We start from the raw sequence: 13,069 nt of genomic DNA, 5'->3' as shown, positions 1-13,069 counted from the left end.
GTTCCTTTTCAAGGCTGGAAGTCTGTCACAGAAGTAAACATAAAAAGACCCTGATGAGTAAACAGCCTCTAGACCTTCAAATCCTGTCCCTTATTTTAATGAATAATATAGAAGAAGGCAGAAAGAACAAGCAATAGGGATGCAATTATACAGTATATACATTTTAAAAATCACATTCTCTCCATTTTGGGGGAGGTGGTTAGATTATTCTGTTTCCTTTTTTTAAATCAATAAGTCAAAGAGACATAGTTGTTACAATAGGAAAAGCTAGAATGAAGTGATGTAATGTATTGTTGCATAAATTAGGGATTTCCCCCTCCTTCCTTTGTATTCAAAATTCTTAAATACTTCAAATTTCTCTTTTCTTTGAAACTGGAATATGAAAGCATGAATTCCAGAGGTTCTTCTGCATAGCTCGGTGAATCTTTCTTTTCCCAGTCCTTTGGCTGCAACTCACAATCTTGGAATTCATTTCATTCTGTATTTTCTGTGAAATGTGTTACTGTGATGGTTTTGAAATTCTCCTGAACCACTCTTTAGTGCAAAAATCAAGTGCCAGAATTAACCTTCCCAAAAGTAGAGCTGTTTCCAGGGGTTAATGGCTTCTGTCCTTCACTAGCATTCTGTATATGATATGTGATAACCACAATATTAAAATAACTTATTAGAACACATACTCTGAATTATTATACTGCCATAGCAAGAAAGCAATGTGCATTACTTTAGTGTAACATGTTCAGCAGTTTATAAAAATAGTCAGGAATCCAGTAACTATTTTAGGTGCGGCTGGGGGTTTGGCCCTTCTTATGGCATTTATTTCACTAGCAAGCCGCTTTTAATTAACATTGTTCAGGGGCAAGTAGCATGTGGTTTTTTTGAATCTTGTCTGAAGCAAATTTGATTTTTAACCTTTGATTGTATGCATGATGGTTTTTGTATGGCAAAGAAGAGTCAGTACTTGGCTGCATATTATACCTCATGACTTTTGGTGAGGGAGATCAGGGTGATAATTAGTCCCATTAAAAATCAGTGTTTCACCATCTCTAAATAGCAGTTTCTTGGAGACAAATTGACAACTGAATTTCTACAGAAACAAAAAAATTGCCTCTGTGCCACAGAAGCATATCCAATCAACACGAGACAAGCAGTTTAGTGAAATATTTTTTATTGAGAAATAAAAATGGAATTCTGTGTCAATATATGTCAGTAAGAATGCATTTGCAGCTTTAATAGAGTTTGTTTTTTATGTCTCCTCATCCTGTATTAATAATATATTCTAAGGGAATGATGCACTCACATAAAATGTATGGAAGCTATACATGCTCACTCAGAGTATTGCAAAACCATAGTAACACAGTATTACAAATCTTTATATTTATCTTTTTCAGACTACTGTATGAAATTTGAAAGTGCTCTGTCATGTTTTGAATTCTACATAGGACAGGTGGGATAAACTTTGTGCAAAAGAATTAATAGTCACAAGTCATCAGGACAAAACAAAGTAAAAGTAACTTTAGAGCATTTCAACCTTCAGAACTCCCTATCGCAGTCTTTAAAGAGACCATTTTGGAAAAAATGAGATTTTAGCAGCACTGCTGAGCAAGAGATTGCTGAATTCACATACATCAAATGGCTCAGGCAATCCAGAAGGTCTCTATATACATAAAATTTGTTAGTTGGCAAAGATGCTACCTGAATTTTGGCTACCATGGAGTAATGCATTTCTGGTTGTCTCCAATTATCACATTTTTCTTCTTTCTAAATTTAGTTTATTAACAGATTTACAATTGTTGGTTAGATCTTATTAAAAATGGTTGGTGCAGCCCATTTGAATATAGTTAGAATAAAATTGTGCCTGCTTGCCATGAAAAAATAAATAATTTTTTAAAAAAGATGGCATTCCTAATTCAATATCACAAACATGACTGAATACAGGGAATTTCAAGTACACATTTTAAGAATTGTCTAAATCTTTGTGATTAGAAGGTGATTCTAACATTTTTGCTTGTTAAATAATGAATTACTAAAAGGCATCACCATTAAATGCTAAAATATTGAACAGTCTTGCTACTTTTCACAATTAATAAGAAAGTCTTCAGGAATATATATTTTAGGCTGGTTGGAAATCTAACATTGGGAAGAACAGAAAAGAGGTATTAGGCAGGGGCTGTGGCAGAAGTACTAGAAAATCTGCTCAATTCAGAGTTCCCCAGCAGGGTTTATGACAACTCACCATGGCCAACTCGCCATGGTCAACTTGACGTGGCCAATTCACAGCAGGACAACTCACCACAGCCAACTCTCTGCAGGAAAAGAATTACACTAATATCAAATAAATAGTGGAACAGAATCATTAAAGAAAAATGCAAAAAGGAGGGACAGAATTTATTTTAAATAATTAAATAGCTTTATTAAATTATCCTAAGGCATGTTGTACCACAGAAAGTTGGCCACAATGACTTGGCAAGTTGTGGCAAGTTGTCCTATTCCACCCCAGACAACTTCTTTTCATACCCATTTCTACCTGGTTATATTATCTTCATCAGAATTTCAGAAGTCTTAAAACTGTCATTATTGGAGTGTCCTCACAAAAGTATTTACTGTGGTTGCACTGATACTCAGTTACTTTGGCTATTCTGTAGCTCTAAAAAACTTGAGGTTTCATGGAATTTTTAGTATTCCTGCCATTCTCCGAGATGTGACTGTAGTACCCACTGGAGCAAGTGATGCCCCACTGGAATAGAATCTTCTGTCTGAATAAAGTGTAGTAGTTTCTATTTGGCAGATAGGAATGGACTAGCAATAAGACTGTGTATTTATACAGGCCACACCTATTTCTATTGCATTCACTACAAGTAGATTTTGTTCCCAAGTCCGTTTTCCCACAGAATGCATTTGAAATATTAATCATGTAATGCATTAACTCTAAATTTTTGGGACAACCATGACCTGGATGACTAAGAATCTCCATAGACATTAACTCTAATTTTTTTCATCCTAAATGTATTTTGTACAGCTATTTGTACTGTGAATTACTTCTATTTTCTTTTCTGCCTAGTATCTTTTTTCCATGGTAATACTATTTCCATTTTTTCTGAAAGGTAAAAAAGGATAAAAAGTTTTAAAAAAAGAATAAAAAATTTTAAAAAATTATCTTAAAAAGAAAAATAAACCAAAGACTAAGAAAAGCAAAAGATCAATTTAAGAGAGAAAATTGTTGTCAGTTAAAAAAAAGTATCTATCGAATCTGATTTTTTTTTTCATTTATTGTTGTTTCTTTTAGTTCTTTTGTGTTACTTATTTACCACAGGTTTTCCCAAATATAAATGCCATTTATCCAATATTGTAATGAAAGGTTTGGTGGTGGTAAATAATGCAACAGGCAATGGAAATTAATTTATATCTAAAGAAATATGGGTTCTTGAAGAGAAGTTGCTGTTTGCTATAAAAAGTTTATACAATGTTTTTGACCTAAGATCTTTTCTGTAAAAATAGAAAGGCCTCCTTCATGATGTATTGTGTTCCTCATGACTTCATGGACATATCCATGTATTTTTCAGCATGAATTTGACATATGTCACAGCTGTGTTTTTTTTTTAAAAAAAACCTTCTAAATATAGCCTTTAGCTCTGAAATTCCCAAATAGTATTCTATCTATGAACAAAACAGGGCCAAGCCTGCATAGCTTTTTAAACTGGCAAACCTGACAATAAGAAATATTGTGTTCTTCATTTTATTTATGTACTTATTTGTTCAAATTCATTATGGCCACCCAACTTTAATGGCTTCTGGGTACCAATATTATGTTCCATTAGTTGACGGATCTTTGCACATTCATATTCATATCTTAATTGCCCCGTGTTTGTGAGGTGGAAGAATGAGTTTAGCACCTAATAAATTTTATGCTATTCTAAAGGGTCAATTGATAGTTAAAAGCTTCCTTATCAAACATACTTGTGATCCAGACACTTCATCTTTGTTAATACTTATCAGTTTTATAAGCTGTGGTATCCAACCCAAAGACCAGAAAATGAATTCTTTGTGACAGTTGAATTCAGTGAGGTTTACTTCCAAAGTGAATGTGTAAGGATTTTTTCTAAAAACGAATCTGACAAAATCTTATTGTTAAAAAAATAGCATAGTGCAAACACATGTCAAACATTAAATAGCATTATTTAATTAATAATTAATAAACTAATGCTATATTGTAAAATGGCTGCTTCCCTTTTAAGATTAATGCAGGTAGCCAGATATTATTTGTTTTGCTTAATATATTGATATGTATATTAGAGGAGTTGATTTACAAGCTGGTGATGTTTTTTGGCGCTTTGAAGGAATACATCTGCAGCTGAGGAGGAAAACAATGGCACTCAAACCTGTCAGTCAGGAAAACACTGATTTAACCTCTCTCTTTCACTTCACCAAGGCCAGCATCCTTTTTTCCTGGCAGATTATACTTCTCTTTGGGAAAGCAGACCTTTTTTTCTAATGCCTGAAAACTAACTGGCTTTAAATTAGATAATTTAATATTTTTTTGAGGGGTAAGGATTCTGTTAGGGTTCCATTGTAACTCCTGGGTTTGGGAAGTAAAGAGGCACTTTCATCTTAGTTGTGTGGATGGTTTGGCTTCTTTTGAAAGAAATTGTGGCAACAGATTCAGTTCCTCTACTGAAGAAAATGTAATGAAAATGAAAAAGAAAAGAATCTGCAGCTTTTGGAAAAACCCATTATAGAGTGAAGCCAAACTGAAAAATAAAAACTGAATACATCAAGCAACACTGAAATCTGAAGTAGGAGAAGCAACAGGTAAGTGTCAAGAATCTTTTATTTCAATAATGAAGTGTGGATAATGTGAAATGACATTTCTTAACTGGATTTTTTTTTTTTTTTTTTTAAAAAGAGGTCTCAAGATCTGAAGCACGCACATTATCTTTTTATGAGGGTGGAAAGAGATCTTACTCTTTGTTCTAATTAAATCTGAAAATAGTTTATGTTTTTAATATATGTTTTTAATATTTTATTTTAACTCTAGCTTTTCAAATGCATATAGGACTGCAGAGGTATTTTTTAAATTCTTTATGAGTTATGGAAAAGAAGCTGTTCCTTTCTTTTAGTACATATAGCCCATCCTACCTGTCTTGTATTTGTTTAAATGAAAACAAATACAAGACAGGCAGGATGGGCTATATGTACTAAAAGAAAAGAACAGCTTCTTTTCCATAACTCATTTTCAAAAGCTTAAACTAATTTAAAAATCTCAAATAGAACTCCATACAGTCTAGATTTCTACCACTTGAAATAATATATTATATTAATTATGAGCTATACTTTCTAATTAGTCTGTCATTACATTTTGTGAATGATGGATTTATAAAGTTTTGCTACTTTATTACTGGGAGAGAAAAAATGAAAAGCTACCAAGATTAAAAATCCATATGCTGAGGAGGAGAAAAAAAGAAAACACAAAACAGTGTAAGCCACAATAGAGCTTAATTATATTTTCATTCATTCAAGATCAAAACACATAATATGATTAATTATAAGAGGAAGAGCAGAGGTTCCTTATTTGCTGTGTGGGTGGCAGATTCAAACTTTTTTATTACTGTTTATCTCAGATCTTTCCTGCTTCAAGCAGGTTTTTTTCATTTTTTTCTGATTCAGGAGTATGTGCGTTATATTGCAGACTATATATGTTTCCTTAAACACAACTATACATTCCCACTTAGACATTTAATTTTGGCTAAAAATGTTCTGTAAGACTAACCTAAAAACAATTTTGTGCTAAACATTTCAAGATTTCCTAAGATCAAAATCTTTCACAATATATAATTACAATTTTAAGAATAAACCTTCAGTAACAAAACCACTTCTACAACAGCTAAAGGATGTGTCTAGTCATGTAAAAGAAAACATTAATCATCGTGCTGAAATGGGATAAATATGAAGATGATAAATTAATATGTACAGTAGAGGGAAGTTTGATATGAGAAATATAATATTTCTATGAAACAAAGATTACCTTTCTCATTTTGTTAATCTTAAAATGGGAAGTTTGTATCTTAAGCTATTATAAGAATGGATCTAGAGATAGAGAGATTCTAACATTGCTCTATGAACTGCTGTGCAAGCACTAATGATATTGTACAGTACCTTGTATTAATATATATTTTGAGACAGTGCAAAACTGTAAGTCATTGCACAAATGAAAATATGTCTGGATTTTGGTTCATTAACAAAAGAAAAAAAAACTTGTGTAAAATTGCACATAGAAAAGACCATACAGAAAACTTAGGATCTAACCTACATCTAAATGTCTATAAACATTGCTTACATATGTGAAATAGAACTTCCAGAGGTTTAATATTTAATATCTGCTTGAAATTCCAAGTAAATTATTGATACAATATATTGAAAACATCTTGACTTTACCAGTTATTTTTCTCCAACTCTAGTTTGCTGATTCTGTAGCCAAATCTATCAATAACCTAAATTTCCCTCCAATTAAATAAGCTGGTTGAGAAGTTTTTTTAATATTTACTTCATGATTCTGAAATTTTAACACTTGACTACTGTAATGGGCCATGTGATAAAATAGTATATGTAATTCTAGGCAGCTGACATAAACTATGATATATAAAAAGATAAACTATGAACATAAAACACATGAAAGCAAGACATAAACAGTACAAACGGAGGCAAAATCCAGTATGTTCAACAGCCCAAACTATTTGCTAGATGATCTTACCCAACATCCTTGCCCAGTGCCCAAAGGAATATCCAAATTTTTTACAAAGTGGGGCATATCCAAATCTTGGCATATATGCTATTCGAAATACAGTTGAAATTGAGAAAGAAGGCATACTTCCAAGGATCCATTGGGTAACATTGTTTGATATAGGGAAGCCAAAGCCTGTAACTTTGTCAGATCTCATGGGATTGAGCCAGACATAATTAGAGTAGGGTGGTTCAATAAATAATCTAATTCTTTACCATAAAGTGCTTTATAAATGATAATCAACTTATTGAATTGCATCTGAAAGCCTATAGGAAACCTGACAAATAGTGTTGGGTATACCATCTTACACTCATTGTTACCCACATTCCTGCATTCTGGATCAGTTATAATTTCTGGAGGTGACCAAGGCATCCATGACTGTGAGCAGGGCCTACAATTACCACATAAGGAAGACTTGTTCACAGACTCTATTTAGATATTAGGCTAAACAGCTCTCCAAATAGCATGCCAGTAAGAACTAGGGGAGTGAAACCCCATCCAGAATTAAATATGAAAACGTTTCAAACTCAAGGACCCTAAAACCTGCAACTACTCAATTTTCATTGGTTGAGTTGAAGCCTGACTATCTCCATCTTCCTCCAAAAGAATATTGATGTCATCCAGGAGTGGGATTCAAAATTTTTAACCACTGGTTCTGTGGGTGTGGCTTAGTTGGTGGGCATGGCTTTCTGGTCATGTGACTGGGTGGGCATGGCCAACTCAACGTCACTCACATCAAGGGGTGCTTCTCCTCGCCTGGCCTCTCGTGACAGTAGGGATGCTGCAATGGTTGTTAGTGTGAAAAATGGTCATAAGTCACTTTTTTCAGTGCCATTGTAACTTTGAATGGTCAGCAGTTTTAGACCAAAACTCAAAAAGGGTATATAAACTCATGTTTGAATGTCAATCTTTCTAGCTAGCCAAGAAGCCTTGCTGAATGTCACTCATCTTGGTTCCTTGTCATTAAAAACTTCTTTCTGGCAACTCTGCTTTGTTATTCAATTATTTCTTCAAAGTGCTAACTCCAACAGGGGAGTATTTCCTCCCAACAGCAGTGTAAAAACAACCTTTCCCCTTTAAGAAAGTACCAGCAAAAAAAAACCTCCTTCGGAGACAGTAAGTCTAGGCATACTGCCAAGAATGTAAGAAGGGTGGAAAAAAACAAAAGGAGATTTCTTCCAACAACGGTTCTCCAAACTGCTTAGAAAGTTAACAACCGGTTCTAGTGAATAGGTGAGAATCAGTAGAATCCCACCCCTGATGTCATCACCTGATCAGTCCATCACCTGATATAACTAAGTATTGTCAATGTAGTGATGAAAATTCACCCTTTGAGGATGGATGATCTCACTCAGTCAGCAGCTGCACGTAAATATTAAAGAAGCAAAGAGAATGTAGCATCCTGAGAAACCCTGTAAAGCATGGAGGTCCAATCTTTTGCCTTGCCTGGGCCATATTGATTGAAGAGGAATTTTCTTAATTTGCATATAAAATATATAATATAGTTATTGTATATAAATCACATAAAAATATTAAAAGTTTATGATCTTGTTGAGCCTCATTAGTAGTTGTCCAGGGCCATATGTGACTTGCGGGCTCTGAGGTAGCTGTTGTTTATGCCTGCTGTAAAGCATAAACCTTAACATGTATTGATATGTAATAATATATAAAATATATTTTATTAAAAAGAAATAGTTAGCTTTTCAAAGAAAAGAAGAGTAGGTTTGTTGTTGCTGCTGTGTAATGCTATTTTTCCATCTATGTTGAATGTGATTTCCTTTAAGGAACATAAAAATTCAATTTATTTCTGCTATTGTTCTTTAATGAAAGTCTTCTAAGCATCATGGAGACTATTGAGATGCTGTTGGTTTCTTCATGCATCTTGATTTCTGTAGGAAAGTAATTCTAGAAAATTGCCAGTGATGTATTTTCTACTATTGGAAATAATGAACTGGTATATTTTTGGCAATATAGCTCTGAAGGACATATTCTGAAGCATTGTACTATTGCTAATGGTTCATACATGAATGGTTCATTCATTTATTCTGTTTTATATTTATTTTATGGACATTCATAAAATAGTCAGGGAATGTAAAATTATCTAAATCCTTTTAGCAAGACTAAATGGATTTTTATGAAGGTTTTTAAAATAAACTTTGATAAAGTAGGGATGTCAATATTGAATAGAGGCTATTTTCCTCTAGTCAAAAATCTGCATATAAACCATTTATTTCCAAAAATGAATAAAACCTTCAGATATTTCTGAAAGTTCCAGTCAAAAAAAGCATACATTGGGAAGGTTTGCGATTTTTTAAAATGAACACAGGCATATAAGAAAGAAATTATGACAATGAAATCCACATTTTAAAATTCTGAGTGGGTGAATTTGCATTAGGTCAGGATACCAAAACATTTGCCTAAAGATCCACATCATGGAAAATGTGGTGGAAAATCACACACATTGGAGAAGAAGTTAGGACCAAAAGCATAAAATATTGAGGAAAATTGAAAAAAATAAAATAGATTCAGATTTTTCTTTAAAATGAATTTATTTAAAATACAGATTGGATTTTCTAAAACAGAGCAGAATGTCTTCTAATTCAGACAATAAGATGTACCCAATGTACTTGATTTATAATTTCTTCTATTGGCCCTCTTATCCCCGAGACTGAATAAGAATAATACATGGAATGTATAGAATCTTATGCAGAACAAATATGCTTAGTTTATTAAGCAAAATCATTTTAAGAGAATTTAGATTTACCACGTGCATTCACTGTTTACCAGGTATAAAGGATTTCAAAATAAATATGCATACACCAGAATATACATTTTCCCTGGACCAATTTTGCAACCAATTTATATTTTACAGAAATTTTAATCTAGCAACTTCATGATAAACTATATATTCAAAATGATTGTTACATATTTACTGCATTAGTTGGCATTCCGATCTTGAGTTTATGAATAAGCCTTAATGCATATTTTTAGCCAAGTTTATATATCAACTAGTCTGCTGGAATGAAATAATATACTAGCTTCATTGAATTTGAGAAATACAGTGAATATTTGATGTCTTGGTTGGTATGTTGTTTGGATTTATGTAGCCAAATATGTTTTTAACAATGAAGATCTTAGAAAAACCATTTTTTTCAAAATTGCAAGGCATAATTACAGAGGCATGTCAGAAGTAGCAAGAATCACCCATTTCCTTTAGAAGCATGTTAATCTTTTTTTTAAAAAAATCCTTATAAATTATTCCTATTTATTTGCTTTAAAATTGTTTTATAGCATGCACTTATCATATGACTAGTAGAACCACATAGTAGTTTAAAAAAAATAATCTTAATGAATGTTTATTTACTGTGCAATAGGAGAGGTTTATATTTTCCCAAAGGAAATTCAAAATTTCTTCATGTGAATCTTGCCCATTTCCTGTATGTTGATCAGGTTCTACATTCAGGGGGTTCTGTAGATTAATATGGACACACATAATAAATCGACACAGATCACAACTATTTGCCCTTTGTATGGGCAATATTCTAAAACATAAATAGTGTTTCAGTAATGAGATTTACGTTACAATCAAAGAAAATTGATAAATCTTGTGTGAGCATTTATTTTGTACTAATGGTTGTGGGCATTTGTAACAGAAGTTATTTTGTAGGAATCATAGGAAGTTTAATGCAGCAATTTTTAAATCAGATTCATAAAGAGAATGATGAACAAAGGATAATTATGTTACTCATTCAATTAATGCTTAATGATTAATTAAATATCAATAATCTAGAACAATAAAGCTTAGCAGTAGAGACCTATACTTCTTAAATGAGCTTGATAGAAACATTATCCATTATTTGGCCTTATTCTTTGTCACATCTTCTTTTTTTTTAAAGTCGAACTATATTCTTCTCAAGGAACGCTTATCAAAAGGAATGATTTTGAACAAAATAAAAAAGGGGGCCTGAAAACAGAACATCTATTTTCTCTTATTTGACTTATGTAATGCTAACTAATCTGTTAACACTTTGGAAGTTAATCAAATGTAAAACTTCTACAATCATTTGAAAAACACTGTATCTGCTGCTGCAGCAAATGATCAACCTGTCAGCTTTGAAATTCAGCTGTCACATTTTTTTTAAGAGAGTTTGGAGGAGTTGAAAAGTTCAAGGTTATTCTGTATGTCGTATTAAGAAATTCCAGTGGCAGTTAATTGGTTCTCGTGATTTATAAAGTGTAGAAGTGGGAGGAGAGAAGGGAGGAGAGAAGGTGGATTCTGTGTAGCATGTGAAAAATTTTCACTTTGGAAAATTGCCTTTGACATGACAGATCTGTTTTTAAACAAATCAATTGGTGAGAAAATGTCTCAGAGTGATTGATATCATGGATACTTTCTGGATGCCTTACACACAATCATTTCATCCATGTCGACTAATAATCCACATACTACTATGCATATCACTATAATAATCATAAACTTCTTTGCTTTATTTTGCAAATCTATGCCAGCAGCTTACAATCTAACAACACACAAAAGACACTCACTTTGCAGGACCCAATTTATTTCATTAAAAAAATAATTAAAACATTAAAAAGCTATGAGTGGAAATGAAAATGCTTGCTAATTTAACAATTACAATGACTATTATATGAAAGGCAGGACCAAAGACTGACTGATTGACTGACTGGCTGACTGACTGACTGACTGACTGACTGACTGACTGACTTCCCATCCATCCATCCATTTATCCATCCATCCATCCATCCATCCATCCACCCACCCACCCACCCACCCACCCACCCATCCATCCATCCATCCATCCATCCATCCTTTATCTGAATTAAAAGAGGGCTTTGCAGTATTGTATATTCAATAGAACTCTTATATTCCAAATGGACCTTGTTACAAATGGAAATGCATTTTGAATAAAGCAGAGGCAAACAACCTTCTATGGACAACCCAATCAATCTTCAAAGAAATACTCTCTATGTCTCTTGCCTTCTTATTAATCTCCTAAACATATCTTTTAAAGAAAGTTATCTCTTAGATCTATTGAAACAGTCCAATTTATTCTGCCAAAGCATACATTTAGAAGCACATTCTATATGTATTTCCCTATGATTAATCATAACAATCAGTAATATTATTCAGAGCAATTTATTCTATACACAAAAGAGTACCTTCCTCCAATTTAGAAGTGAGCTTGCAATTTTGTTTCTGCAGTTTAGTCCCACTTTGAAGGAGCTTATTTTTTAATATATATGAAAAGGATAACAGTATTTTGTTATGCAACAAAAGTGCATATAGTCAAGGCTATGGTTTTCCCAGATGCAATGTATGGCTGTGAAAATTGGACCATAAGAAAGGCTGAGCACCAAAGAATTGAGGCCTTTGAACTATGGTGCTGGAGAAGACTCCTGCGAGTCCCATGGACTGAAAGAAGATCAAACTGGTCAGTCCAGTGGTGGGATTCAAAAACTTTTACTACCGGTTCTGTGAGTGTGGCTTGGTGGGCATGGGCATGTGACTGGGTGGGCGTGACTTTCTCTTTTTTTTGTAGCCCCCACCCATTTTTGGGAGCTTCCTAGCCTCAGAAGAGCCTCTGGGGGGTGTTTTTGCTCCCCTAAGGCTCCTCTGGGGCTCTGGAAGGCAAAAAAATGGAGTGGGGTGGATGAGCTCCTCCCTCCATTTTTTGCCTTCCTGGGCCTCAGCAAGGGGAATCCCGGCACAGCTGATCATATCTACAGCTGATTGTTGGGAGGGGGAAAAAAAAGAAATACCTTAGGCGAATGTCAAGCAGTTGGGTGGGGTGAGTGAGCATTGGGCAGGAGAGCGACCGGGTGGGGGGGCTTGGCCAGCCAGAACTTATTACTGGTTCGGCGACCCATGCCAAATTCTTGCTACTGGTTCACCCGATCTGGTGCGAACCACCTAAATACCACCACTGGGTCAGTCTTAGAGGAGATCAACCCTGGCTGCTCTTTAGAAGGCCAGATCCCGAAGATGAAACTCAAATACTTTGGCCACCTAATGAGAAGGAAGGACTCACTGGAGAAGAGCATATTGCAGGGAATGGTTGAGGGAAAAAGAAGAAGGGGATGACAGAGAATGGGGTGGCTGGATGGAGTCACTGAAGCAGTAGGCGTGAGCTTAAAAGGACAGGAAGGCCTGGAGGAATGTTGTCCAGGGGATCATGATGGATCGGACTTTGCAACTAACAACAACAATTGGTTATGATCTGGATCAAACTGAGTACTTTTAAAGTTCAGTTAAACTATTAACTTTCCCCTTTA

The 13,069-nt window shown here is 34.0% G+C and overlaps 1 long non-coding RNA gene across 1 annotated transcript in view; it reads right to left on the bottom strand.

Moving 5' to 3' along the window:
- LOC148132512 (uncharacterized) overlaps positions 1-13,069 on the bottom strand; it is a 204,997-nt gene that overhangs the window by 161,930 nt on the left and 29,998 nt on the right. The window contains exon 2 of the long non-coding RNA XR_015748118.1: positions 2,234-2,303. This is a non-coding gene — a long non-coding RNA (uncharacterized LOC148132512). The remainder of the gene's footprint in view (positions 1-2,233; positions 2,304-13,069) is intronic.

The sequence above is a fragment of the Notechis scutatus genome, chromosome 2 (assembly GCF_049901735.1).
Source record: "Notechis scutatus isolate UNSWTSFEM ecotype Mainland chromosome 2, rNotScu1.2, whole genome shotgun sequence".
NCBI lineage: Eukaryota > Metazoa > Chordata > Lepidosauria > Squamata > Elapidae > Notechis > Notechis scutatus.
The sequence above is the reverse complement of the archived record's forward strand: the minus strand, read 5'-3'. Positions and strand labels throughout refer to the sequence as shown.